General features: G+C 39.3%; 1 protein-coding gene across 2 annotated transcripts in view; it reads right to left on the reverse strand.

Moving 5' to 3' along the window:
• Positions 1-17,994, reverse strand: part of ADORA1 (adenosine A1 receptor) — a 79,175-nt gene extending 61,181 nt beyond the window's left edge. The window contains exon 1 of one of the 2 annotated variants that reach the window (XM_081946174.1): positions 17,804-17,994. The gene's annotated coding sequence lies outside the window, so the exon portion shown is untranslated. Of the gene's footprint in view, positions 1-2,814; positions 3,198-17,803 lie in introns of those variants that run through there. The other variant, XM_081946175.1, reaches the window with a different exon arrangement.
• Between the last annotated feature and the right edge of the window lie 9,530 nt (positions 17,995-27,524).

Here is a 27,524-nt window from a genome sequence, read left to right on the forward strand (position 1 = left end):
TAGCAGCTTTGCATCTCCCCTTTCTAAATATTATTGTTTTGTTTTCATTACTAGGTAAATTACACACTACACAAACTGAAGATCTAGAAGGAAAGGGACTGATTGCTTTCTTTGGGCTCTCTTACTGCAGAACTGAAAGAAAGGAATAACCTCAGCATTTCAAGTGCTGATCTGAGACAGTGGGAAGTAGAAAATGTCCTCCTACATGAAGAAGTACAAGTTGGTAACCAGCTGAAGGCTTCTGGGACTCACAAGCAGCAGTGGAATTCAGCCAGTTCGCACCACTTTGGGAGAACCCGTTGATAGGTTTCTGAGCAGTTTGGTGAACTGGCTGTTGGAAGAAATCATTAGGGCAGAGAACTGGTTGTTACATTTTTTTTGAATCCCACCACTGCTCACAAGTGACATGGGAGACCCTGGTGCATTTACTTTACTTTTACTTTACTTTAATTGGATTTGTTAACCGCTCCCTCTCCCCTAGGGGACTCAGGGCGGTGTACAGACAGAATAAAAACATTATAAAAAACATTATATACAGCAAATTACAAAACCCCATAAAAACAAATTAAACATGAGTCTGTACAATAATGCCTAGATTAATTAATGATTAAAACCAAATTAAAATACCCCAATTTAAAATAACCAGTCAGGAAGATCAAGGGATTAGATCATGATTGCGATTGGGTCAGGCCAGCTAATTGGAACAGGTGGGTCTTGAGTTCCTTATGGAAGGAGCGGAGGTCAGTAATGATTTATGGGTTATTACTCAAAGAAATTTACATGCAGGTACTGTAATAAAAACAGGAGCAAGAAATCTATCTAAAAGACAGTCAGCAACTGTTACTGTATGTCCCAAACACATGGCCTAAGAGCCAAATTTTAAAAGCAGGGTATTCCCTATCTCAGGAGGCAGAGCATTTCAGAAAAAGTCTTTGTCATTTTGCTGCTTCCTCACTCCCCGTCCCTTTACTTCACAAGGAATGGGGCCCCTCCATAACCTGCCTCTGCTAAAAAGGCAGCTTTACTCAGAACACCTTACATTTTGCAATGATGCCTCTAACACAGTCAAACATCCCCATCTGCCTATCCCAAGTCCTTAGGAAAGTTTCGATAAGTGGATAAAAATGCCAAATCTAATCTGAACATCTGGCTGATTGTGTGATGAACAATAAATATGGATAGTCCCAAAGGCCTTTAGAGGTTGGTAATAATTACTTTGAGGGATCCTGATCTAGATAGCCATCAACATCATTCCAACACTTTGATTCAGATCATGGCTTTTCCTCTGTTTATGAGCTCTAGGACAATTTTAAGATGTGATCTGGCAATTACCTTATTTTTGCCTTGTGATTATTATAGATTTTAAGCCAGCACTGCTGTCAAATAGATGGACAGCAACTATTTCATCCTTTCCTCCCTCAAAGATGCTAGCAATAGTTAAACATTGATATTTTGTGTGCAGTGCACATGCTTTACCAATGAGCTACCCCATTTTTTGATGATGGATTTTCTCCTGCAAATGTAGCAGTCAGAGAAGATTTCTTCATTCTATCATATAAATATAATACAGTTTCCTGTCCCCCCCCCAGATAATAGGTAGAGTTCATAAACAGGCTGCAGGTTCCATCTAAAAATAAAATGGGGATAATATACAAATCCTCATAGGAAATGGGAAACAGAGCAGTCCAGAATAACTATAACATAAACAATTCCTAACCCATGGCAAATAAGGAGTTGTGTAATTTGTAATTAATCATATTAATTATTCAGTAGTTACATCAATAGTTACAAGCAGCATATTGCAGCTGCCGGTAACAACAGGAATGAAAGCATAACTGAGGGATTGAATAACTGCACTTCTCCAGGTATGACAAGTTGTGCTGTTTATTCCCTGAAAAATGTGGTTCCACTGTGAGACAATGGTAACCTTGGAGGAAAGAAATGCAAACTATGCAGAACAAATGAAATCGCAAATGTAAATGTAAATGCAAAGAATAGGCGTTATCATAATATAGACTTCTTGGTGCTACAAGTTCCTTTTTTGTCCCATTATAGTTACTCATTAAACTGATGTAGCATATTTTCAGCCTGTACCGTTGAAGGTGTTCCCCTCCAGAACACCTTTGAGCCTATACCCCCCCCTTCTGCAGAGTTCCCTCCACCACACACCCCCACCACCCGGCATCACCAACCATATTTTATTACATCCCACCCTTTAGGTTCTGGGGAAATAACTGGTTGTATGCAACCTAAGAGCTAAACAAGGCTCAGTGACAAAATATTGCAGACACTCTCTAAGATACTGCTCCCCCGCCGCCCTTTTGTGTTTTCTCCTTGAAATACATTCATTTGGGGGGAAATATCAGGGTAGCATCACCATTCCTGGCCTGGTTCTGTCGAAACCTTATTACACTGTCTATCAAGGACAGGGGAGTGAAAGTCTCTAATCTATCTGAAAGGCATCAAGTGCAGGGAAGGCTGAGAAGCACTTTCAGCGACTGGCACAAATCCTCCCGCCCTTCAGGAAGAAGTTGGGTTAATCGGAAGAACCGCCACGGCCTGACCTCCAGCCTCTCTTTTCCCTGAGAGTCGCCCCGTTAATCTGACTGTCCCCCAACCTCTCCCTGCCCTTTTCCCGTCCGGTTTCTAGCGGATCTCAGAACAAAGGCGCCCCCTGCATCCCTCTCCTCGCTGCTGCGCGGTCCCGGCCACGAGATCAAATCCTCGGATTTTCAGGCAAACCCAGAAAGAATCGAGGCCACCAAGCGCCAGAAAGCGCTGCGCCCCGAACCAGCCCCGCGCTCCGAGGCTCACCTGGCCCCCCGCGCACTTCCTTCCTCCAAGCGAAGCCTTCCCACTCAGGACAGGCTGGCAGCTGTAGCGGCAACGGCTGCCGGAGAGATGGGGTGGGAGCATCCTCCTCTCGGGCAGCTCGGTCCCTGGGCTCCTGTATCTCTGGGTATCTCGGGATGTAAGCAGCAGCCCGCCCAGCTCTCGGCCGGGACCTCTGGAGTTGGGGCGGTTCAATGCGGTGAATCCGGAGACCGATGCAGGCAGGCGGCTCTCCTCCTGAAGTCTGCTCTTCTCTCCCTGCCTCCCCCGCTCGCCGCTTCCCGCTGCCGACCGAAGGTATCACATGGTCCGGCGGACTGCACCGAACAGGGTCCTTGCGGTATTTTAAAGAGGAGTCGGCTGCTTTGAGGGTCGGTGGGGCGCAGTGCGCAAGCGCGCGTGTCCGGGAGTTTGGGTGTGTGCGTTCGCCGAGCCCAGAATCGCCACAGCGCTGCTGCATCAGAACCGCACCGCGCCGCTTTCCCTCCTGCCCCAGGAGTAGGCAGGGGTAGAAAGCCAGCGTTTCTGAAACTAAAACGAGCCGAGTCCGGAGGTCCGGCCCTCGAGTTGTCAGAAGCCCTAAAAGTTACCCAGAGCTTCTAAGAGCCAACTCTGCCCCAAGCCCCTCCGTTCCTCTCTGCTTCACCTGTGCCGATTTGCATTAGGGTCAAAAGTCTGTAGAGATTCTCAGTCATCCAGGTCATGGTAGTCCCAAAGGTGCTATTTTTCAGGAGGCAACTGGACTTTCTTGTTTTTTTTTTCTTTGAAGACGTTTCACTTCTCATCCAAGAAGCTTCTTCAGCTCTTCCATTTTCCACTATCTTGTCAGAACTGAAGAAGCTTCTTGGATGAGCAGTGAAACTTCTTCAAAGAAAAAAACAAGTCCAGTTGCCTCCTGAAAAAGCACCTTTGGGACATTAGGGGGGAAAAAATTCAAAGCAGAGTGTTGAAAATAGTCAAGGTTTCTGTTAGTGTGTAACCCTCTGCCTTATTGACAGGTGAGACAAAGGCTTCCACATGAGACCCGGAGTTCTTGGGTATCTTCCCCTGATCCCAACTGCCTTATCTGTGGCATTGGTGAGGGACTCACCTAATTTCCAGTCGCAAACTGTCTAGTCCCTAGGAAAGACCTTTTGGGCTCCTGGGATTTAACACGGGTACAACAAGTTGTTCTCCTGCTTTTTTTCTGCAGTTGTGCTGTTCTTGATTCTGTATTGTTTTACAAAGGGCCTCAGAAACCAGTCTTAAGTAGTAATGTGTCTTTGTGTTATGAAATAACATAATCTCTCACTGGTTGGAAGATTGTAGGGAGTTGGAAGGGATCTCAAGGATCCTTCTATCTGCAAGAAATCTACTATTATGGTATTTTTAAATAAAATAGAACATACTTTTATTGAATGTTACTAGGATGAAAATCTCGTCTAGAATCAGATGAGCAGCAGAGTGAAAGAGATCTAAAATTAAAAACACTGAATTCCATAAATAAGGTGTGACAGTTATTTAAGAATGTCAGCAAGCAAATGCATGAATATTATGTAGAGAAGTCCACCAAAGGCTCTGGAATCAATTTAGCTATGGTGGGATCTAAACATTGTTCTTTGTTTGTTTGTTTTGTATGGCTGCCCATCTCACCAAGTGAATCTGAGTGGCATTTTTAAAAAAACAATACAAACAATACAAGTAGGGGCGTGCATAAGCACACCAGTGTGCCTAAAACCCCTGTCCTACTGACCCCATTTATTTGCACCCATTCCCTGTGTTCTTATTCATGTTTATTCTCATTCCTATTATCTTGTACATGAGCGACAAACTAACTAAATAAATAAACAATTAGAATAAAGTGAATATTCAAATACACAGCCAAGAACAAAGCACCCATCATAAGGACTAAAGATATTAGGTCTTACCAATCTGTAATTTTTGCAAAGGAGAAATGCAAACAATCAAGTTCCTCAATGACAAATTTTAAAACTAACATTTTTTTTATTTTTTTCATAAATGCTCTAGAGAGTTCAGATAAGCAATGATACAACCATGTCTGCAGAATAAGAAAACATGTAAGCAGTATAAAAAGTTTGTTCCAAACTGCATGGTGGAAATAATATTGGAGCAAAGTTTACATTAATGAGTATCCATTATGGCAAAAAGACTTAAATTCTTATATATCCAACTGACATCAAAACAGGAAGTGAGTGTTAGAGAAAAAGTTCTCAGTTAACTTAATACAGTCTTTGGTGCTGAGCTAGGATGATTTTCATTACCAAACTATTGTTTACTTCTTGATTGTTAGTAACATATAATTAAGGAACTACTAATTCAGAAAAACAAGCTAACAGTAAACAACAAACCAATCAAGGAACCTCCAAGACCACCCCCACCAACACTGACAGGGCAAGCCATTAATGTATAAAATAAGAGCAAACCTCACTCCTTACTAGCCCTGATAATGTTACCTAGTTTGGTTAATGAAATGTCTGCAAGAAAACAACTAAGCTCAAAGCACACCAAGACCCCATAGTTCAACCCTGAACTACAAATGTTCCCTTCCATCAATTATGTTAATAATTTGAAACATGTGGCAGACTTCCACTCTAAGAATCACTAAAGAAATAAAAAAATAAAGCTGCCAAGATTTAAGTAATTTTACGTAATACCCATATTTACAATTTAACAATAATTAGATTTGAAATACTATGCATATTTCTTTTTTCCACATCACAAAAAGGCTATTTTACAGCTGGGAAAAGATAGTAGACGACCTCAGGGGGCTGACTCTCCTATGAAGAAAAGATTTTTACATTTGCATTTTAGAAATAAAAGATAAGCAAGAACAGACATAATAGAATTGACTGGATTAATTGCAGAGGGAATTTATAAGCATGGGGAAAATGGAGAAAGTAACATTTTCTATTTCTTTTTCATTATTCTAGAACCTACTCAAGATTATCAAATCTATCAGAGCAATGGCTCATTCCAGGCAAATATCAGGAAAAAAATATTTTTTCATGCAAATGAAAGTGAGAACGATTAACTGACAGTGAGAACAATTAACCAGTAGAATGATTTTTGAAGATATTGGACAACCATTTGTCTGAAATTATACAGTTTCCTGCTTGAACAGGATGTTGGACTAGAAGACCTCCGTGGTCCCTTCCATCTCTGTTATTCTGTTAAATAATATAGAGTTTGTCAATCAGATACATTATGTAGTCATGCCACTAAAATGACATAACTTTTAAACAGATAGAGATTCATTTTTGGAGATTATGTATGGTGTGATTTTTCCAGGACCCAATGCAAGATTGTGCACAAGTGATAGACACGCAACTGTCCAAAGGAGATATGGTCTTCACAGCTTAAGGCTTCCCAAAGGCTCCTCGGAGGCAGCTGCTGGGCAGTCTTTTTGAGAAGCAGGGTGAACAGATTAGGCTTTCATCATTTTCTTATATTTTTAAACAGCATCATTTGGATCTAAATTGGGAGTTATCTAAATTGGGGCTACAATTTTAGATATGATGACACAGATTTGTGAATACCGATCCTCAGCTCTATAAACAGTAGTGGGATTCAAAAATTTTTACTATCAGTTCTGTGGGAGTGGCTTGGTGGGTGTGATGTGGCTTGGTGGGCGTGGCTTGGTGGGCATGGCAGGGGAAGGATACTGTAAAATCTCCAATCCCTCCCCATTCCGGGGCAAGGATACTGCAAAATCCCCATTCCCTCCCAATCAGCTTGAACTCAGGAGGCAGAGAATAGATGGGGGTGGGGGCAGTCAGAGGTGGTATTTACTGGTTCTCCGAACTACTCAAAATTTCCGTTACCGGTTCTCCAGAACTGGTCAGAACCTGCCAGATACCACCTCTGCCTATAAACCTCTGTAGGAAACACCCACTCAGGTCCCAGCCTAGATTTTGGGGAAAGGAGGGAGTAGCAAGATGAATGTTTTAACCACACATTTTTATCAAGTAAAAGCTCCCCACACTTCAGTGTCATGGTATAGTTAGGGAGCTGGATGAATCTTGAGTGGGGTTTTCCCCTCACCCAGCCTATTCTACACCACCCCACTGACACTTGGTAGCTGTTTCAGATAATTTGGGAATGGGTAAATATATGGCACCATGAGTTCTGACGAATGCAGTATATAAATGTAACAAATAAAGTAACATCAGAGCAATTCACAGAATGTTGGTGGCTATATTTCTGTGATGTCATAAACAGCTTCATTCTTAGGAAGGGATTAAGACATTTCCTGTTGTGAGCGTTTCTATTACAGAGACAGCATAGATCTAGTAGAATTCATTACCTCTTGTAATCAAATGCCAATCCCTCCTATAAAATCACACACCTATACACTTAAGATCAAGATTGTTAAAAGGAATAATATGAATTCAGTTTACTATATCAAGGCTATAAATACATAATGTATCTCTGATCAGGACTAAAATGACAAGTTTTAAAGAATTTAATTATAAGAGACGGGAAATGGGAAGAAGAGACTAATTTCTGTATTTTAAGAGACGGTGATAAATTTCTAAAATAGTTTATACTTGTAATGAAGAGATAAGTAATTTCTTTATATATTTCTTTTCCTTTTCTTTCCTATATGCTTATTTTTTGCTTTCTGTTTCTCTAGGCTGGGATCTCTGCAAGTTTATGTCATGGCATCAACCACAAGTACGTTCAAAGAGTAGTAGGTACCCCCAATGTGCTACCTGCAACCCCATAGCCGTACTATATTCTGTTTCTACAGTATTGGTTAATTGTTTCCAGAACTTTAAAGAAACCTCATTCAGTTTCAACAGAACAAACTAGAAAAGTCTGTATGTCCAGAAGCCTCCCTCATATTTTCTGCTAAGCAAGAAGGCTGGATAAAATCCATGCAATTATTGTCATCAGAAGATAACAAAGGTGCTTTTCAAAAGACAACTGGACTTTCTTTGTTTGTTCCTTGAAGACGTTTCTCGGTTCTCATCCAAGAAGCTTCTTCGGGTCTGACTGAATGGTTGTGTGGTGGTCGGGGTGGGGGGAGAGTGAGAATGGAAGGATTTATATTCCTTGCAGTCATCTGGTCATTAGTACTGTCTCAGAGAGTTGCTGAGAGTTAAAAGGTGTTGCGGGGGTTATCTGTGCCTTCGGAGTCACAATAATCAGAATGCAAATGAGAACCTTCTTGGAACTGCTGAAAGGACTGTAGGGTAGATAAGTGATTTCAGGAGATAAGTGGTTTCTTATCCTGCTCCCTCTGATGAGAGAGGACTGTTTTAATATAGATGGCCTCTTTGACTTCTCTTTCAAACCAGTGGGAGGACCACTGGTTTGAAAGAGAAGTCAAAGAGGCCATCTACATCAGATACAATCAGAAATGAAAAAACGAATAAAGTCCAATTGCCTTTTGGGGAAAAAAACCACCTTTGTGATAACCATGACCTGAATGACTGAGAATGTCCATCTACATCATTTATTTAGATCATTTATCTAAATAAAGATGAATGATCCAGCTTCCTTAATGAATTATCAACATTTTCCCCTTATCTTTTGAAGTATTCTAATACACATGAAAATCCTTTCTCCTCTAAAGGTAAAGGTTCCCCTCGCACATATGTGCTAGTTATACCCCACTCTAGGGGGTAGTGCTCATCTTTGGACAGAGCCAGCACTGTCTGAAGACATCTCCGTGGTCATGTGGCTGGCATGACTAAATGCCAAAGGCGCATGGAACGCTGTTACCTTCCCACCAAAGGTGGTTCCTAATTTTCTACTTGCATTTTCTACTTGCATTTCTACTTGTATGCTTTCAAACTGCTACCTTGGCAGAAGCTGGGACAAGTAACAGGAGCTCACCCCGTGACATGGCACTAGGGATTCGAACCACCAAACTGCTGACCTTTCTGATCAACAAGCTCAGCATCATAGCCACGGAACCACCGCATCTCTTTGTTCTCCTCTAAAAACTAGTTAATATAAAAATGATTGTGCGGGAAGAAATAAATAGAAAAGAGTTGTTGCCATTACAGAAACTTGGTGGGATGAAACCGATAAATGGAACATACAGCTAGAAGGATTTAAATTATTTAAAAGAAATAGACCAAATAAAAGAGGAGGTGGAGTTGCACTACATATAAGAAATAATTACCTCTCTACAGAAATAGAGCACAAAAATGATGAGAAATATCTTGAATGCATTTGGGTCAATATTAAAGGTTGGAGGGGAAATGACATTACCATAGGTCTATACTACAGGCCACCCAACCAAGCAGAGGAAGTAAATGAACTTTTTGCTAGTCAGCTAACTAAGGTATGTAGGAAGCACACCACAACAGTAGTGGAAGATTTTAACTACCCCGACATCAACTGGGAAACAAACTATGCACCAAGTGGAAGATCCAACAGGTTCCTAACAAACCTAGCAGACAACTTTGTTTCCCAAAAAGTAGAGAAGGGAACAAGGGGATCAGCCATATTAGACTTAATTCTCACTAACAGAGAGGAAATGATAGAAGGTATTGAAGCCACAGGAATCCTGGGGGCAAGTGACCATGCAATATTGGAATTCAACATTATGCAAACACAAGTAGTAGAACAAAGTGAAACGAGAGTCTTGGACTTTAAGAGAGCTAATTTCAATAAACTTAGAGAGAGTTTGGGAAAAAATTCCATGGATGAGAATCCTCAAGGGCAAAACAACTCAAGAAGCTTGGGAAAATGAGATTACAAAAGCCCAGTCTAGCACAATACCAATGAAATAGATTTTCTTGATAAACATTAAAACAGATTTTCTTGATAAACATTTAAACTGAAGAGCGGGGACAGATAATTAATAGATACAAAACATTTCTGTCCCCAGCAAACTAAAATCCATAGGGTTATAAGTGCATGTAGCATAGATGTATGTGTGGGTAAGATTATCACTCCTGCTGTCAAGCAAAACCAAGCATTTAATAGTGATTGCCATACCATGTGCATGAATCACACAAGTGGCAAGAAAATAGGGGCAGTCAGGCATAACACAGGTTATATAGACAGTAAACACTGTCTACTAGAGTCTTGGACTTTAAGAAAGCTAATTTCAATAAACTTAGAGAGAGCTTGGGAAAAATTCCATGGATGAGAATCCTCAAGGGGAAAACAACTCATGAAGGTTGGGAAATTTTGAAAAATGAGATTACAAATGCCCAGTCTAGCACAATACCAATGAAGAAGAAAAATAACAGCTCCCAAAAGAAACCAGCATGGCTGCATAAAGAACTATCTGACAAACTGAAAGACAAAAAAGGTAAGTATAAAAAGTGGAAGGAGGGGGACATAACTAAGGCATAATATCAGCAAATAGCCCTAGCCTGTAAAGATGAAGTGAGGAAAGCTAAGGCTCACAATGAAGAAAGGCTTGCCACAAAAGTAAAAATTAACAAAAAAAGCTTCTTCCAACATGTTAAAAACAAGAAAAAAAGTTAAGGAAACAATTGGTCCATTGCTAGCAGAAAGTGGCAAGAAGGTGACAGGCAACAGGGAGAAAGCAGAACTATTTAACTCATGTTTTGCATCTGTCTTTACACAAAGGGATAAACAGTCCAACCTATCAAAAGCAACACCACAAAAATCAGATTAGGAACACAAATTGAAATAGGGAAGAAAATGGTAAGTGAGCACCTGTCTACTCTAGACGTGTTCAAATCACCAGGACCGGATGGATTACACCCCAGGGTTCTGAAGGAACTAGCAGATGAGATATCAGAACCACTGAATTATATCTTTCAAAGGTCCTGGAACACCGGGGAACTACCAGAGGACTGGAAAAGAGTTGATGTGGTTCCCATCTTCAAAAAAGGGGAAAAATTAGATCCAGGAAACTACAGACCTATCAGCCTGACCTCAATACCAGGAAAGATTCTGGAAAAAATAATCAAGCAACGAATTTGTGAACACCTAGAAGCAAACAAAGTAATAGCCAAAAGCCAACATGGATTTGTCAAAAACAGACCATGCCAGACTAATCTTATTGCATTCTTTGATAATGTGAAAAAATTAGTGGACCAGAGGAATGCCGTTGATATAGTTTACTTGGACTTCAGTAAGGCTTTTGATAAGGTAGACCATAACCTACTACTAGATAAAGTAGAAAAAAGTGGGTTAGACAGCATCACCACCAGATGGATTCGTAACTGGCTGACCAACCACACTCAACGGGTAGTCCTCAATGGAACTGCATCTACATGGAGGGAGGTATGCAGTGGAGTACCCCAAGGTTCTGTTTTGGGCCCAGTACTCTTCAACATCTTCATCAATGATTTGGATGAGGGAATAAATGGGGAACTCATCAAATTTGCAGATGACACCAAGCTGGCAGGAATAGCCAACACTCCAGAAGATAGGCTTAAGATACAGAAGGATCTTGACAAACTTGAACATTGGGCACTATCTAATAAAATGAAATTCAATGGTGAAAAGCATAAGGTTCTACATTTAGGCAACAAAAATGGAATGCACAGGTACAGTATAGGTGGTACCTTGCTCAGTAGTAGTAACTGTGAAAGGGATCTTGGAGTCCTAGTGGACAACCATTTAAATATGAGCCAGCAGTGTGCAGCAGCTGCCAAAAAAGCCAACGCAGTCCTAGGCTGCATCAACAGAGGGATAGAATCAAGATCACGTGAAGTGTTGATGCCGCTTTATAATGCCTTGGTGAGGCCAAACTTGGAATACTGCATTCAGTTCTGGTCGCCACGATGTAAAAAAGATGTGGAGACTCTAGAAAGAGTGCAGAGAAGAGCAACAAAGATGATTAGGGGACTGGAGACTAAAACATATGAAGAACGGTTGCAGGAACTGGGTATGTTTAGCTTAAGAGAAAGAAGGACTAGGGGAGACATGATAGCAGTGTTCCAATATCTCAGGGGTTGCCACAAAGAAGAGGGAGTCAAACTATTTTCCAAGGCACCTCAGGATAGAACAAGAAGCAATGGGTGGAAACTAATCAAGGAGAGAAGCAACTTAGAACTGAGGAGAAATTTCCTGACATTTAGAACAATTAAGCAGTAGAACAGCTTGCCGAAGTCTTTAAGAAGATGTTGGATAGCTATTTGTCTGAAACGATATAGGGTTTCCTGCCTAGGCAGAGGGTTGGACTAGAAGACCTCCAAGGTCCCTTCCAACTCTACTATTGTATTGTATTGTAAGAGTAATGGCCCCAAAACAGAGCCTTGTGGTACTCCACTGCATACTTCCCTCCATGTAGATGCAGTTCCATTGAGAACTACACGTTGAGTGCGGTTGGTCAGCCAGTTACGAATCCATCTGGTGGTGATGCTGTCTAACCCACATTCTTCTACTTTATCTAGTAGTAGGTTATGGTCTACCTTATCAAAAGCCTTACTGAAGTCCAAGTAAACTATATCAAAGGCATTCCTCTGGTCCGCTAATTTTGTCACATTATCAAAGAATGCAATAAGATTAGTCTGGCATGATCTGTTTTTGACAAATCCGTGTTGGCTTTTGGCTATTACTTTGTTTGCTTCTAGGTGTTCGCAAATTCGTTGCTTGATTATTTTTTCCAGAATCTTTCCTGGTATTGAGGTTAGGCTGATCGGTCTGTAGTTTCCTGGATCTAATTTTTTCCCTTTTTTGAAGATGGGAACCACATCAGCTCTTTTCCAGTCCTCTGGTAGTTCCCTGGTGTTCCAGGATCTCTGAAAGATATAATTCAGTAGTTCTGAGATCTCGTCTGCTAGTTCCTTCAGAACCCTGGGGAGTAATCCATCCGGTCCTGGTGATTTGAACTCGTCTAGGGTAGACAGGTGCTCACTTACCATTTTCTTCCCTATTTCAATTTGTGTTCCTAATCTGATTTTTGTGGTGCTGCTTTTGATAGGTTGGACTGTTTTATCCCTTTGTGTAAAGACAGATGCAAAACATGAGTTAAGTAGTTCTGCTTTCTCCCTGTTGCTTGTCACCTTCTTGCCACTTTCTCCTAACAATGGACCAATTGTTTCCTTAACTTTTTTCTTGTTTTTAACATGTTGGAAGAAGCTTTTTTTGTTAATTTTTACTTTTGTGGCAAGCCTTTCTTCATTGTGAGCCTTAGCTTTCCTCACTTCTGTTAGGGTTCTAAATACCATGCAGAAATAAATCATTGTCCAAGGCAAAACATCCTTAAAAGTGCAATTTATTCCGCAGGCATGTTAGCACGGCTATGGAAATTCCAACTCTGGAAGTACATGCTCTGGGTTCACCCAGTTGAAAGTTCATGATCTCTCCCCACACCCACAAATCCATCACATGTTCCAATCATCATCTTCCACGCTGGCATGTACACCCATCTTCTTCCGGCCAGGTGTCGAGGTGCTGAGACAAAAGATGACCTTGGCTTCTACAAAAGAATGTCAACAATCCATTCTACAATCCTACTCCTTTCTATTCCCCCCTCCCAACTACTACACTATTGAAACAGCATAGAAAATTATAAGAAAGTGTGGCAGGCCAAAGATCCAAAAAAGAATATAATTACAGGCCTGACAACTTCATCTTTACAGGCTCGGGCTATTTGCTGATATTCTGCCTTAGTTATGTCCCCCTCCTTCCACTTTTTATACTTACTTTTTTTGTCTTTCAGTTTGTCAGATAGTTGTTTATGCAGCCATGCTGGTTTCTTTTGGGAGCTGTTATTTTTCTTCTTCATTGGTATTGTGCTAGACTGGGCTTTTGTAATCTCATTTTTCAAAATTTCCCAACCTTCTTGAGTTGTTTTCCCCTCGAGGATTCTCATCCATGGAATTTTTCACAAGCTCTCTCTAAGTTTATTGAAATTAGCTTTCTTAAAGTCCAAGACTCTAGTTTGACTTTGTTCTACTACTTGTGTTTGCATAATGTTGAATTCCAATATTGCATGGTCACTTGTCCCCAGGGTTCCTATGGCTTCAACACCTTCTATCATTTCCTCTCTGTTAGTGAGAATTAAGTCCAATATGGCTGATCCCCTTGTTTCCTTCTCTACTTTTTGGAAAACAAAGTTGTCTGCTAGGTTTGTTAGGAACCTGTTGGATCTTCCACTTGGTGCAGAGTTTCTTTCCCAGTTGATGTCAGGGTAGTTAAAATCTCCCATTACTATTGTGGTATGCTTCCTACATACCTTAGTTAGCTGACTAGCAAAAAGTTTATCTTCTTCCTCTGCTTGGTTGGGTGGCCTGTAGTATAGACCTATGGCAATGTCATTTCCCCCACAACCTTTAATATTGACCCAAATGCATTCAAGATAGTTCTCATTATTGTTGTGCTCTATTTCTGTAGAGACGTAGTTATTTCTTATATACAGTGCAACTCCACCTCCTCTTTTATTTGGTCTATTTCTTTTAAATAATTTAAATCCTTCTAGCTGTATGTTCCATTTGTCAGTTTCATCCCACCAAGTTTCTGTAATGGCAATAATATCATATCTGCCCTCTTTTACTTGAATTTCTAATTCTCCCTGTTTATTCCTCATACTCTGTGCATTGGTATATAGACATTTGAGTCCATTTTGATTGACCTTGTGTTTACTGTCTACATAACCAGTGTTATGCCTGACTGCCCCTATTTTCTTGCCATTTGTGTGATTCATGCATATGGTATGGCAATCACTATTAAATGCTTGGTTTTGCTTGACAGCAGGAGTGATAATCTTACCCACACACACATCTATGTTACATGCATTTATAACCCTATGAATTTTAGTTTGCTGGGGACAGAGATGTTCTGTATCTATTAATTCTCTGTCCCCGCTCTTCAGTTTAAATGTTTATCAAGAAAATCTGTGAATTTAATGCCAAGTAACTCAGTCCCTTTCTTGGATGGGTCCAACCCATCTCTTTTGTACAGTTTTTCATTGGACCAACTACAGGCATCATGACTAATAAAACCTTCAACATCTTCAACATCTTCATCAATGATTTGGATGAGGAAATAAATGGGGAACTCATCAAGTTTGCAGATGACACCAAGCTGGCAAGAATAGCCAATACTCCAGAAGATAGGCTAAAGATACAGAAGGATCTTGACAAACTTGAACATTGAGCACTATCTAATAAAATGAAACTTAATGGTGAAAAGAGTAAAGTTCTACATTTAGGCAACAAAAATGAAATATACAGGTACAGTATAGGTGGTACCTTGCTCAACAGTAGTAACTGTGAAAGGGATCTTGGAGTCCTAGTGCACAACCATTAAAACCACACTGAGCCAGCAGTGTGCTGCAGCTGCCAAATATGCCAACACAGTTCTAGGCTGTATAAACAGAGGGATAGAATCAAGATCTCATGAAGTGTTAATACCACTTTATAATGCCTTGGTAAGGCCACACTTGGAATACTGCATTCAGTTTTGGTCACCACGATGTAGGAAAGATGTGGAGACTCTAGAAAGAGTGCAGAGAAGAGCAACAAAAATGATTAGGGGACTGGAGACTAAAACACATGAAGAATGGTTGCAGAAACTGGGTATGTCTAGTTTAATAGAAAGAAGGACTAGGGGAGACATGATAGCAGTGTTCCAATATCTCAGGGGTTGCCACAAAGAAGAGGGAATCAAACTATTTTCCAAGGCACCTGTGGGTAGAACAAGAAGCAATGGGTGGAAACTAATCAAGGAGAGAAGCAACTTAGAACTGAGGAGAAATTTCCTGACAGTTAGAACAATTAATCAGTGGAACAGCTTGTCTCCAGAAGTTGTGAATGCCCCAACACTGGAAGTCTTTAAGAAGACGTTGGATAGCCATTTGTCTGAAACGGTATAAGGTTTCCTGCCTAGGCAGGGGGTTGGACTAGAAGACCTCTAAGGTCCCTTCCAACTCTGCTATTGTATTGTACTGACTTTCTGGCTGGAAGGTTTAAACAAAGACATCATTTAAAAAATAGTAACCCTATTTGTTATATCCAGGCAATGCAATTAGTCATGCGTTTCATATAGAAAAATTCCTTCTTTCTTCCCCTCCCTTTGCAGCCATCTGGGCTCCTTCCCTCTGTGATTATTTTTTTTCTTCTTTTCCTAGTTCCCCTCCACTTTTGTTACAATCTGAAGGAGCCTTTCAAAAAAAATTATAACAGTTTTATTTGAATTTCACAATGAAGGTGGTATAAGCCTTCTTCTGTGGCTCGCATGGCCCACATTAATTAATTCAGAAAGTGCTACATTCCTGCTTTATTCTGCACATATTCATTTTCCTCTTAAAGGGGGCTATTTTTCACCTTGTCACAAAGTTATTGCAGGTCGAAATAACCTCAAATTGCCACTATTTGTTTAGCGATCATTCAAACTACAACAGCACTGAAAAATGTGACTCATAACCAACCCTCACACTTAAAACCATTGCAGCATCCCCATGGTCACATGATCAAAATTTGGGTGCTTGGCAACCAGCAAATATTTACCAGGGTTGCGACATAGTGGGATCATGTGGTCATCATTTGCAGCCACTGATAAGCAAAGTCAATGAAGATTGCCTGGATTCGCTTTATGACTGCCAGATTCACTTAACAACTGCAGTAAGTCACTAAACAACTGTGAAAAAAGGGTCATAAAATTGGACACAGCTCATTTAATAACTGCCTCCTTAATCATAGAAGTTCTGGTTCCATGTGTCTCTTGTGTATACTAATGTCAGCCTCTATATCGCTATATCGCTTTGCTTGCTATCGGCTGCCATAGTAACTGGGAGGGAGGGGTTTTTGGTGTTTGGGACTCATGCTGGAGGTGATATCTCAAGAAGAGGGAGTTTGGTTCTCATCATCTTCTGTGCAAGCTGAATGGTCCTGTTTAGGCCTGGTCAAGGTCAACCGTCTCTGCATACCAGATGGATGAGGCCATCTGAAGATGCACCTCACATGACACCCTTGGGGGCTAGAGATTGCACATTTAGCTTGGGGTTGTTGGGGGGAGGGATTTGGGTAAACTTTTGATAAGTACAATTTCGTGCCTTTTAGCCTCAGACCTTGCTTTACTTTCGATGCTATCGCTCCATATTCAGTTTTCTCTAAAACAATGGAGTTAGGGGTTTCCTTTCTTGAATTTTGAAGGAGGCACATCTGACAACTATTCACAGAGAAAGCAGGAATGGCAGATCAAAAATTAGGCTGTTCAGGCAGGGAAATAAAAGTTACATGAGAGGAACAGGAAGGACATGAATATCCATAGACAGAGCATTTACAGTAGAGAAACAAAAAATAATGGGAAACACCGCAGCTGTATAATTTCTGCCTACTAGCTAATATATAGCAATTCAGCTGTAAAATCTAGACAATAAACATCAAGTTGTTCAGAAACTTGCTAGAGCCGAAATTGAAACATCAAATTAATTCCATGAGCAGTTAAGTAACATGTCCCTTAGGACCTTTAGTCAACAGGACTAAAACCTCTGTTGAATTAATGCAAAATAAGTACATTTACGAAGCACAAGGAAATAGTAATAGCTTGGTCTTAGAACAACTGCTCTTAGCACAACCAGTACCCTTGACAATGCCCTATCCATAATCAGCAACGAATTATCTTGGGTAAGTTTTCTCTGTTTGATTTACTTGCAACAACAGACTTCTTTTCTGACTTATCACCTACAGTCCTTGAGGGGTGACCTCTGAATCCAAAATGAATGTATTTGCAGCAGGAGAAAAACTGGTGCAAAACTCAACTTTTCCTTCTTGAAATCAATTTACCATATATAATTTTAATTCCTTTCAGTCACATTATTCATCTTATCAGTCTAAGAATAATACAGAGTAGTATTCATAATACCATTCATAAGCAATGTAATGTTTGCTGAATGGCAGGAGGGGACTAAACCTTTCCATCAAAAGTATCAGTATACAATCTTATTTGCAGAATACAAATATCAATTTCATCCGCAAGACAGCGTAAAGGAATGTTCACTCACAGCTCTTACATCATTCTGAGACTTTTAGAGGCAATAGTAAACAAGCAAATAAATAAAAGCGAAGTTGTGATCTGCTTTTACCTCAGAGGATAGGTGAAGAGTGGTCTGTGTTCTCTCATCTCCAGCTTGAAAAACGAGAGACTCTTCTAGGTGGAAAAAGCAGTTAATGATACATTTGAGAGGGGGAAAAACCACACATCACTAGACTTTTCTGTGGAATTCATGTAATTTGCTGAATACCCAGAAGTGCTTAGGAAATTCAGTTCCTTTTTTCAAGAATATATGCTAACGGTAATCTAGAATTTACAATGAAGTGCCATTCAAATTTCACCACAGTAATGTATAACAAGCCATGTGATCTACACACTAGAGGATCAGGAGTTTTGAAGGGGCTGGATCAAAGCTGATTGCTGGAATCAGGAAATAAACCTAAGGTGTTGAGTGTGTCAACAGAGGAGGAAGAAAAGGAAACAGACAATTTGCAAGGTTACACTACAAAAAAGTTTGAATGACTAATGTGCAAACAGTCCAAAATTTAAAAAAAACAAAAACAAACTACAGTAGATACTCAAGAAGGTGGACCATATTTGACTTTAAGGCTATGCTACCGGCAGAGGCATAAGGTTAAATATATATATATATACAGAGGCATAAGGTTAAATATATATATATATATATATATATATATATATATATATATATATATATATATATATATATATATATATATATATATATATATATATATATATATATATATATATATATATATATATATATATATATATATATATATATATATATATATATATATATATATATATATATATATATATATATATATATATATATATATATATATATATATATATATATATATATATATATATATATATATATATATATATATATATATATATATATATATATATATATATATATATATATATATATATATATATATATATATATATATATATATATATATATATTGGTCAGCATTGTTTGTTGCCATTCTGTTATTATCTTCCTGAAATGCTGGGTTTAGCAATGGTCTTCCAGATTTACACAGGAGCAATAGGGATGCAACTTTTAGACTTGGCATTCTCTTTGCACTCTTTGGCAACCCTTCATATAGCTTCTTGCTGTAAGGATGCATCTATAACAGAATATGATACATGACATTGTCATTTTACATCCTCTCTGGTGGAAATAATTAGAGGCTATTAAATTTAAGCAGCAGCCTCCAAAAATGAATGAATAGTACTTTCTGCAGATTTGCTGAAGCTTCCTCAAGTTTTGCAACTGCCTGTTGTGGTTGGGGAAGCATTTAATTATGGCTAATGGTATCTATCTCTTTGTATGAAGACCCTTAAAGAGAATTGTTCCCAGAAGTTCCTCATTAAAGCAGGTTAAAGTAGGTCATGATTATGATTATGATGATTATGATGTTTATGATTATGATTGTTTTTATTATTATTGCATCAACAGAATTGTATCACAGCGGCCAGTTGTTTTGCCGGATTTGGCATTAATTACTAGTCGGGCCCCACCCAGGGGCCTAGGACGTCATAACGTATTTTCGTAATATGTGTGCGGATCCAAGCAGTGCGGCCTTTTGCATTTGACTGATGGTGATTTTGTCAATTTTTAACTGTTTTAACTGTAATTCCAGTGCTTTTGGAATAGCACCCAGTGTGCTGATTACCACTGGAATTACCACTGCTGGTTTGTGCCATAATCATTGGATTTCGATTTTTAAGTCCTGGTATTTCGCGATTTTTTCATATTCCTTCTCGGTGACCCTGCTATCACCTCGTATTGCGATGTCTATGATTGTAACCTTATTTTTCTCAACCAGTGTGATGTCTGGTGTATTATGCACCAGTATTTTATCCGTTTGTATGCAAAAATCCCACAAGATCTTGACCATCTGACCCTCGACGACTTTTTCAGGCTTATGTTCCCACCAGTTTGTTGCTGTTTTAATATTATAATTTTTGCACAAATTCCAGTGGATCATTTGTGCCACTGAATTGTGCCGCATTTTATAGTCAGACTGCACGATTTTTTTACAGCAGCTGAGTAAGTGGTCAACAGTTTCATCAACTTCTTTGCAGAGTCTGCATTTGGCATCATCAGAGGATTTTTCGATTTTGACCTTAATGGCATTTGTGCGGATAGCTTGTTCTTGCACAGCCAGGATTAGTGACTCTGTTTCTTTCTTTAATGTACCTGTTGTTAACCATAACCAAGTTTTTTTACTGTCCACTTTATCTTTTATTTTTTCCAGAAATTGACCATGTAATGCTTTGTTCTGCCAACTCTCCATTCTTGATTTTATCACATCTTTTCTGTATTCTTGTTTCGTCTGTTGGGCCTTCAATAGATTTTTGTTCTTTACTTCGATTAATAGATGTTCTTGACTTTCTTTTAAATAATCTGCCAGTGCATGTTTTTCTTCTTCAACTATTTGCTTCACTTGTAATAATCCTCTGTCACCTGATTTCCGGGGCAGGTATAGTCTATCAGTGTCACCGCGTGGATGTAAACTGTAGTGCAGAAGACTGAAGATATATATCCCTATAAACAAGAACTGGACAAGGTTCTTTTTGGACCAGAGAAAGGGATGCTTTCCAAATGTTACGGACATCTATTGCTATTAGACGTGGGGGAAGAAGTGGTCAAAGACTGCATGATTGCTTGGGGACGGAATATAGGACGTACATTGGACTTTCAAAGTTGGGAAGAAATTTGGTTTAAAAATATGAAATTGACTATGGCAGCCTCGTATAAGGAAAATACATATAAAATGATATATCGGTGGCATCTACCACCGGCAAGACTTGCCAGAATGTTCCCTGGGATTATGCCTAATTGCTGGAAATGTGGTCACAGAGAGGGGACCTATTTCCATCAGTGGTGGACCTGCCCAATGGCGATTAAATACTGGAAAAAAATCAGGCAGTGGTTAATAGAAATCACCCAACATCAATTAGATTTGAAACCTGAAACCTTCCTGTTAGGACTCAAACCCCCAGATATCAACATGGAGATATGGTTTTTGGTGTTGCACATAACCATTGCGGCAAGACTGGCATTTGCCCAGGAATGGAAGAGCGGTCAAATACCAATGGATAGGGCAGTAATAAATAAAATTAATGAATGCGCAGAATCGGATAGACTAACAAAATTAATTAAAGGAAAAAAGGATTCAGAATTCTATAACTCGTGGAAGAGGTGGTATAATTGGGTACGGGAACGACCGAATAAAAACAACTGAAGCAATAATATATGTTTAAATCAGATACTGGTAAATAATATTAATCAGAAATTAAAGGACGAATAAGAATTGATGAAGTAGGTACGCTGACTAGATGGGCTGCATATAGTGTAAATGTTGGTGTTAAATATTAGGCCTACTATTAGGACGGTAATGTTAAGATTGGTTATTTAAACGCTATGATTTCTTGCGCTGTGACGGCAATATGTTTAAAATTATGTTTGTATGATTTTATTTTTACAAGAATAAATAAAAATTATAAAAAAAACCCAAATTAAACTGTAGTGCATTGTCATTAGTTTCCTGGTTTTTCGGTCCAAAATGTCCAAATCAGCTTGTGTCCAGTTAACTATACCAGCTGTGTATCTTATAACTGGTATTGCCCAGGTATTTATGGCCTTGATTGTATTTCCACCATTTAATTTAGATTTCAAAATTTTCCTAACTCTGTTGGTGTACTCTCTCCTGACAATAGTTTTTACTTCTCCATGTTTGATGTTATCCAACTGCAGAATGCCTAAGTATTTGTAGGCTTCATTTTTGTTGCTGGCCATTGGGCATTTCAATTCCCTCACATTATGATGATGATGATGATGATGATGATGATGATGATGATGATGATGATGATGTTAATCTTTGGTGAGATTCACAGCCTTTGGGGCTGGTTGGTAGCCTAACAGCTCGAGTCCTAACCAAGGACCTAGGAACTGTTAAGGTAACGTCAGAGGATAGAAGTTGTTCCAAGTAGGGCGGTTTTTTGTAGAGCCAGAATGTTCGAGTCAGGTAAATTTATAATTTTCAAATAGCGAGGTAGCCCTTTAGGTATTGCTCCAAGGGCTCCAATTACAATTGGGACAACACATGATTTCTTTTTCAACAATCTCTCAACCTCAACTTGCAAGTCCCGGTATTTTGTGATTTTTTTCTTGCTGTTTATCTTCAATTCGTGCATCACCAGGTATTGCAATGTCAATGAACCATACTTTTTTCTTTTCAATTATTGTTATGTCAGGTGTGTTGTAGGCCAAGTGCCTGTCAGTCTGGATTCTGACCTTGCCTGCCTTGGTTGCCATTGTTGCACATTTTTTAATTCCAAACTGCATACCAATGTCTTGGCTAAATTCTTTTGTGCTTTCAATTAATGTATTCAGTTCAGCTTTTGTTTTGCCACAGCTTCAAATCATCCATGTACACCAAGTGTGAAATTTTCAGTCCTTTCTTTGCAAGTTCGTATCCACAGTTCATCTTCTTCAAAATGGTTGTCAGTGGTAACATTGAGAGTATAAAAAGTAGGGTGAAAAGGAATCACCCTGGAAAATGCCTTGTTTAATTTCAACTTCACCCAGTTCTTCTCCATTAGACATAAGCTTCATTTTCCAGAGGTTCATTGAAGTTTCCATGAATTTTTGTATGTTGCTGCTAATGCCAAAGATTTTCAGGCATTTCTTGATCCAGCTGTGGGGAACTGAATCAAATGCTTTCTTATAGTCTATCCAAGCCATGAAAAGCTTGGTTCGTCTTTTCTTTGAATTCTTTAGGATTAGCTTGTCAATCAGCAGTTGGTCCTTTGTTCCTCTTGAATTTTTGCAGCATCCTTTCTGTTCTACAGGAAGCAAGTCATTTCTTTCCAAATATCCATAAATTTGGTTTGCAATGATACTAGTAAGGAGCATGTATGTTGTGGGCAAACAGGTGAGTGGCCTATAGTTTCCAGGGTCCCTTCCTTTTTCTTTATCTTTTTGGATCAAAAATATCCTTCCAGTTGTCATCCATTCATCATTGTCAGGTGTTTTTAAGATCTGGTTCATTTGGGCTGCCAATCTTTCGTGCATACTTGTAAGTGCCTTTAGCCAGAAACTGTTGAATAAGCACGAAAGGCGAGCGGAGTCGTGAGGAGAATCAACAGTCTTTATTGAACAGAACAGTCTTGACAAAATACAGGAGAGAATTCAATGCAGGGTTCGTCTGACAGCTATTTATACGAAGCTGTCAGACGAACCAGCCAATCCCCAAGCCAGAGTTTCCCCGCTCTCAGCCAGGTCGCGTCTTAGCCAATCAGACGCGACCTGGCTGTTGCTAGTGCAGAAGCCGGCTGTCAGGGGAAATTCCCTGACGTCATCTGCCTGGACACAATAGAAACCATGTAGCTCATCTGGTCCAGGTGCACTCCAATTCTTCACTTTTCTTGACTGCCTTTGCACCATTTCTTTTGTTATTTTCACATCTTCCATTTTATGCACTTTAATAGAATCCTCAACCTGCTTGATCCACGTTGCATTTCTGTTGTGCTTCTTGTTGTTTTCCCACAAATTCTTCCAGAATTTCAGAGCTTTCTCTTTCTCAGGCTTTTCATTGTTTTTACTCCATCTCCACTTTCTAAGCTCTTATAAAACTGGTGCTGATTTGCTCTGAACTGTGAGTTTTCCTTGAACTGACTTACTCGATTTTCATACCGTTTAATCTTTTCAGCAATGGCAACAACCCTCTGCTTCAGCTCTTCAATTACTACTGCAATCTCCTTATTTATCTTGCTTCCAGGCTGCTTTTGATCTGCTTGTTCTTTAGCTTACCTTGCCTTAAGTTCTTCAAGTTGCTCAAGTCTCCATGAAATTTTTTGATCTTCAATTCCAACAGAATTTTCCACTTAGGCTTCCCCTTCTTGCCTCTTTGGTTCCTTTGTATTTTAAAACCCAATTCTTTGGTGGTTATGAAGACTGCTGCATACATCAGCTGGTTTGTTTCAGCTAATGTAGTGGTTTGAATGGTTTGCACAGCCTCATTGACCTTTTTTAGTACATTTCTCAATTCTTTCCAATTCACTTGGTTCAGCTTTGGCAAAAGTGTTCTTTCAGCATCTTCCATTTGATGCTTTATTTTCTCAGCTAATTGAGCACTATCTGTTGGTGCTTGCTCTTCAGTGCTTCCTTGTTCTTTACCTTCATCCATTTCAGCAGCCTCTTCCTCCCTTTCTTCCTCAGTTTGCTTTTGAGTCTGCAAATCTTTCTTGATGTTACTCTTCTTTCTTGGTATACTCAGACCATTAGTTGATTTCTCTTTGATTCCTGTTAATTCTGCTGTAGTGAAAAATTTGTGGCTCAGAATTACACGTCATTGTTCCATTAGCCTTTGTTCACTGATATCACAGTCCGTGTGGTTCACCTTCCAAATCTGATACATTCATTTTTGAAATCCACGTTTTTCTGGTTCAGACTGATAGTAAGCTTCCATAATAGAGATGTTTTCTTCCCTGGTCCAGATTTTTTGCTTTTTTGCTTTTTCTTCCAGTAGCTTGTCAGTTCCATGCCCTGGTTGCTTAGCAGAGGGAGCTGAGCCTGTAGCTCACTTTGTGCAGAATGCCCAGGAGCCATAGCATCCAACGGAACCCTTGTTAATCCGGGCGGCGGTTCAGCCGGCATAAATTTCATTTTTCTCGTATTCACCGTGTTTGAATGGGTTGTGGAGCAAATTTTGTCTGGCCCTTCACCTGTCTGATATGGTTGTACCTGTTCAGCATAGCCCTTAGGATCACTAGAGCCCGCAAGCCCCTCCACCACGACAAGGTAAAGCTCCTCGGAGAGGTGGTTGTTGTTGTTGTTGTTGTTGTTCTTATTATTATTATTATTATTATTATTATTATTATTATTATTACTATTACTATTACTATTACTATTACTATTATTATTATATTTTATTCATTAAACTTGTGAAACAGTCAACTGAACATTCAAAAATGCATCACAAATACCATTGACTGGTGCTAATGGTTGATATGGGTTGCTGCCAGCATTCTAGGTATCAACTAATTATTATTGTTGTTAATTACAGTAATAATAATATAGATTAATAACAGAACAGAATAACAGAGTTGCAAGGGAATGTGGAGGTCTTCTAGTCCAACCCCCTGCTTAGGCAGGAAACCCTACACAATTTCAGACAAATGGTTATCTAATTTATTTTTAAAAACTTCCAGTGTTGGAGCATTTACAGCTTCTGAAGGCAAGTTGCTCCAATGATTACTTGTTCTAATTCTCAGGAAATTTCTCCTCTGTTCTAAGTTGCTTCTCTCCTTGATTAGTTTCCACCAATTGCTTCTTGTTCTAACCCTCAGGTGCTCTGGAGAATAGTTTGACTCCCTCTTCTTTGTGGCAACCCCTGAGATATTGGAACACTGCTATCATGTCTCCCCTAGTCCTTCTTTTCATCAAACTAGACATTTCCAGTTCAAGCAACCATTCTTTATATGATTTATCTTCGAGTCCCCTAATTATCTTTGTTGCTCTTCTCTGCACTCTTTCTAGAGTCTCAATATCTTTTTTACATCATGGTGACCAAAACTGGAAGCAGTAGTCCAAGTGTGGCTTTACCAAGGCATTATAAAGTGGTATTAACATTTCAAGTGATTTTGATTATATCCCTCTGTTTATGCATTATAGAATTGTGTTGGCTTTTTTGGCAGCTGCAGCACACTGCTGGCTCATATTTAAGTAATTGTCCACTAGGACTCCAAGATGCCTATAATATATATATATATATATATATATATATATATATATATATATATATATATATATATATATATATATAGATATAGATATAGATATAGATATAGATATATATATATATATATATATATATATATATATATATATATATATATATATATATATATATAGATATATATATATATATATATATAGATATAGATATATATATATATATATATATATATAGAGAGAGAGAGAGAGAGAGAGAGAGAGAGAGAGAGAGAGAGAGAGAGAGAGAGAGAGAGGGTGGGGGGGGATAATATATAGTGAGAAATGTAGGTCTCATTTCATGTCATTGATACCATATTTTATATCATATTTTATGCCAACAGAAATGGCAGTTGCTGCTTGAAGTTTTTGGAGCAGAACATGCGAGGTGGCCTATCTGTTGTGGAAGCTCACCTGCTTTTCTGAAGATGTTTTATAGGAGGTTTTGTTTGAATGAGTTGGCAAGTTCTTTCAAGTTTGAAGAAGAAAGATGGTTTCATCTATGCAGATGGAATGGGAATGAACAGAATGGAAGATTGGCTAGAGCCAATGCCTCTAGCTTCTCTGACAAATATGGTATTTCTAACGAATTCTCAGAAATTAATCTTTAGAGAGAAGCTGCATTCATGTTAAAAAGTAAAATATTTCTTTACACCAAGATGTTCCAAGTTTGTTTCCTATCTCTAGACAAATCTAACCACAATTGGCCACCGATATAGTTTCTGATCCTCTTCTCTAAACCATTTTATGCCACTTTGTTTACTTTCAAAAATAAATGGCCAGTTGAACAAGTTGGCATAATCCAAATAATGTTGACTTAGTAACTTTATGGGATCTCTTTTGATAAATCAGTAAATAGGTTTGATGTTTTGCTGTAGCACATGATTTTTATCTGAACCTGTTTCCTAAACAACGGAAACTACATAATTTTCTGAGATTTCCTGGAATCAAATCTGATGTTGCAGTTCTATGTCCGTAATTAAGCCCATTAAATATAGTGGCACTGATTTCTGTCTAAAAATGCACCACATCAATAGATAAAAATACAGTTTGTAGATATAATTTTAATGCTGCAGTGCAGCCTTTCAGAGGAGAGTATTAATAGACTTTTAAAATATTTTTTAAAAGGGAAAAAATACCACTTACTTGAAAGCCTGATCCTAAACTGAGGCCATATTTCTTGATTTCCATATGTTCCACGATAGACTTCTTTAATATGTAAGAAACCACCCAGAGAGATGTTTTGCTTGCCAAGAATGTCCACCTCCACCAGCAATTAACAAAATAGATCAAAAGTGACCAGTCATGACATAGGTTAGCGATGGCGAACCTTTTTTGGCTCGCGTGCCACAAGTGGGAAGAGCACAGGGGCATCGTGTGTGTGCGTGCCGCACCCATAATGCAATGCGCAACCCCCCCCAGTGCGCATGCACACACTACAGGTGCTCCCCCCCATTTTTACATGCTTTTTTCGCCCTCCTCAGGCTCCAGAGGATTTATAGGAACCTGGGGAGGGTGAAAAGAGCCTCCCCCGCTCCCCCGGAGGCCTTCCGGAGGCTTCAGGGACCGTCCGGAGGCTTCCCTAATGCCTTCGGAGCGCTCAAAACAACCCTCCGAGCAAACCGGAAGTTACTTTTTCGCCCTCCCCAGGCTCCTATAAAGCCTCTGGAGCCTGGCGAGGGAGAAAAATGGCTTTAAAAAGGGTGAACTCAGCTGGCCAATGCGTGCATGCATCCTGGCCAGCTGACATGGCAGTGCCTCGTGTGCTCTGACAAATGGCTCCACGTGCCACCTGTGGCACGCGTGCCATAGGTTCGCCCCACTGACATGGGTTAAAGAACGCTGACGAAATTATTGTTTCCAAATCACATGTACACAACAGGAGATCTAAGAAATGCTTAGAATTGTTTGCTATGAAGTTTAATTTAAAAAAATTGAGATAGTTCTATAGTATACTAGTTAGCCTGAAAAAGCAGGTAATATGTGA

The sequence above is a fragment of the Natrix helvetica genome (genome assembly GCF_964273705.1).
Source record: "Natrix helvetica genome assembly, chromosome: 3".
In the NCBI taxonomy this organism is placed as follows: domain Eukaryota; kingdom Metazoa; phylum Chordata; class Lepidosauria; order Squamata; family Natricidae; genus Natrix; species Natrix helvetica.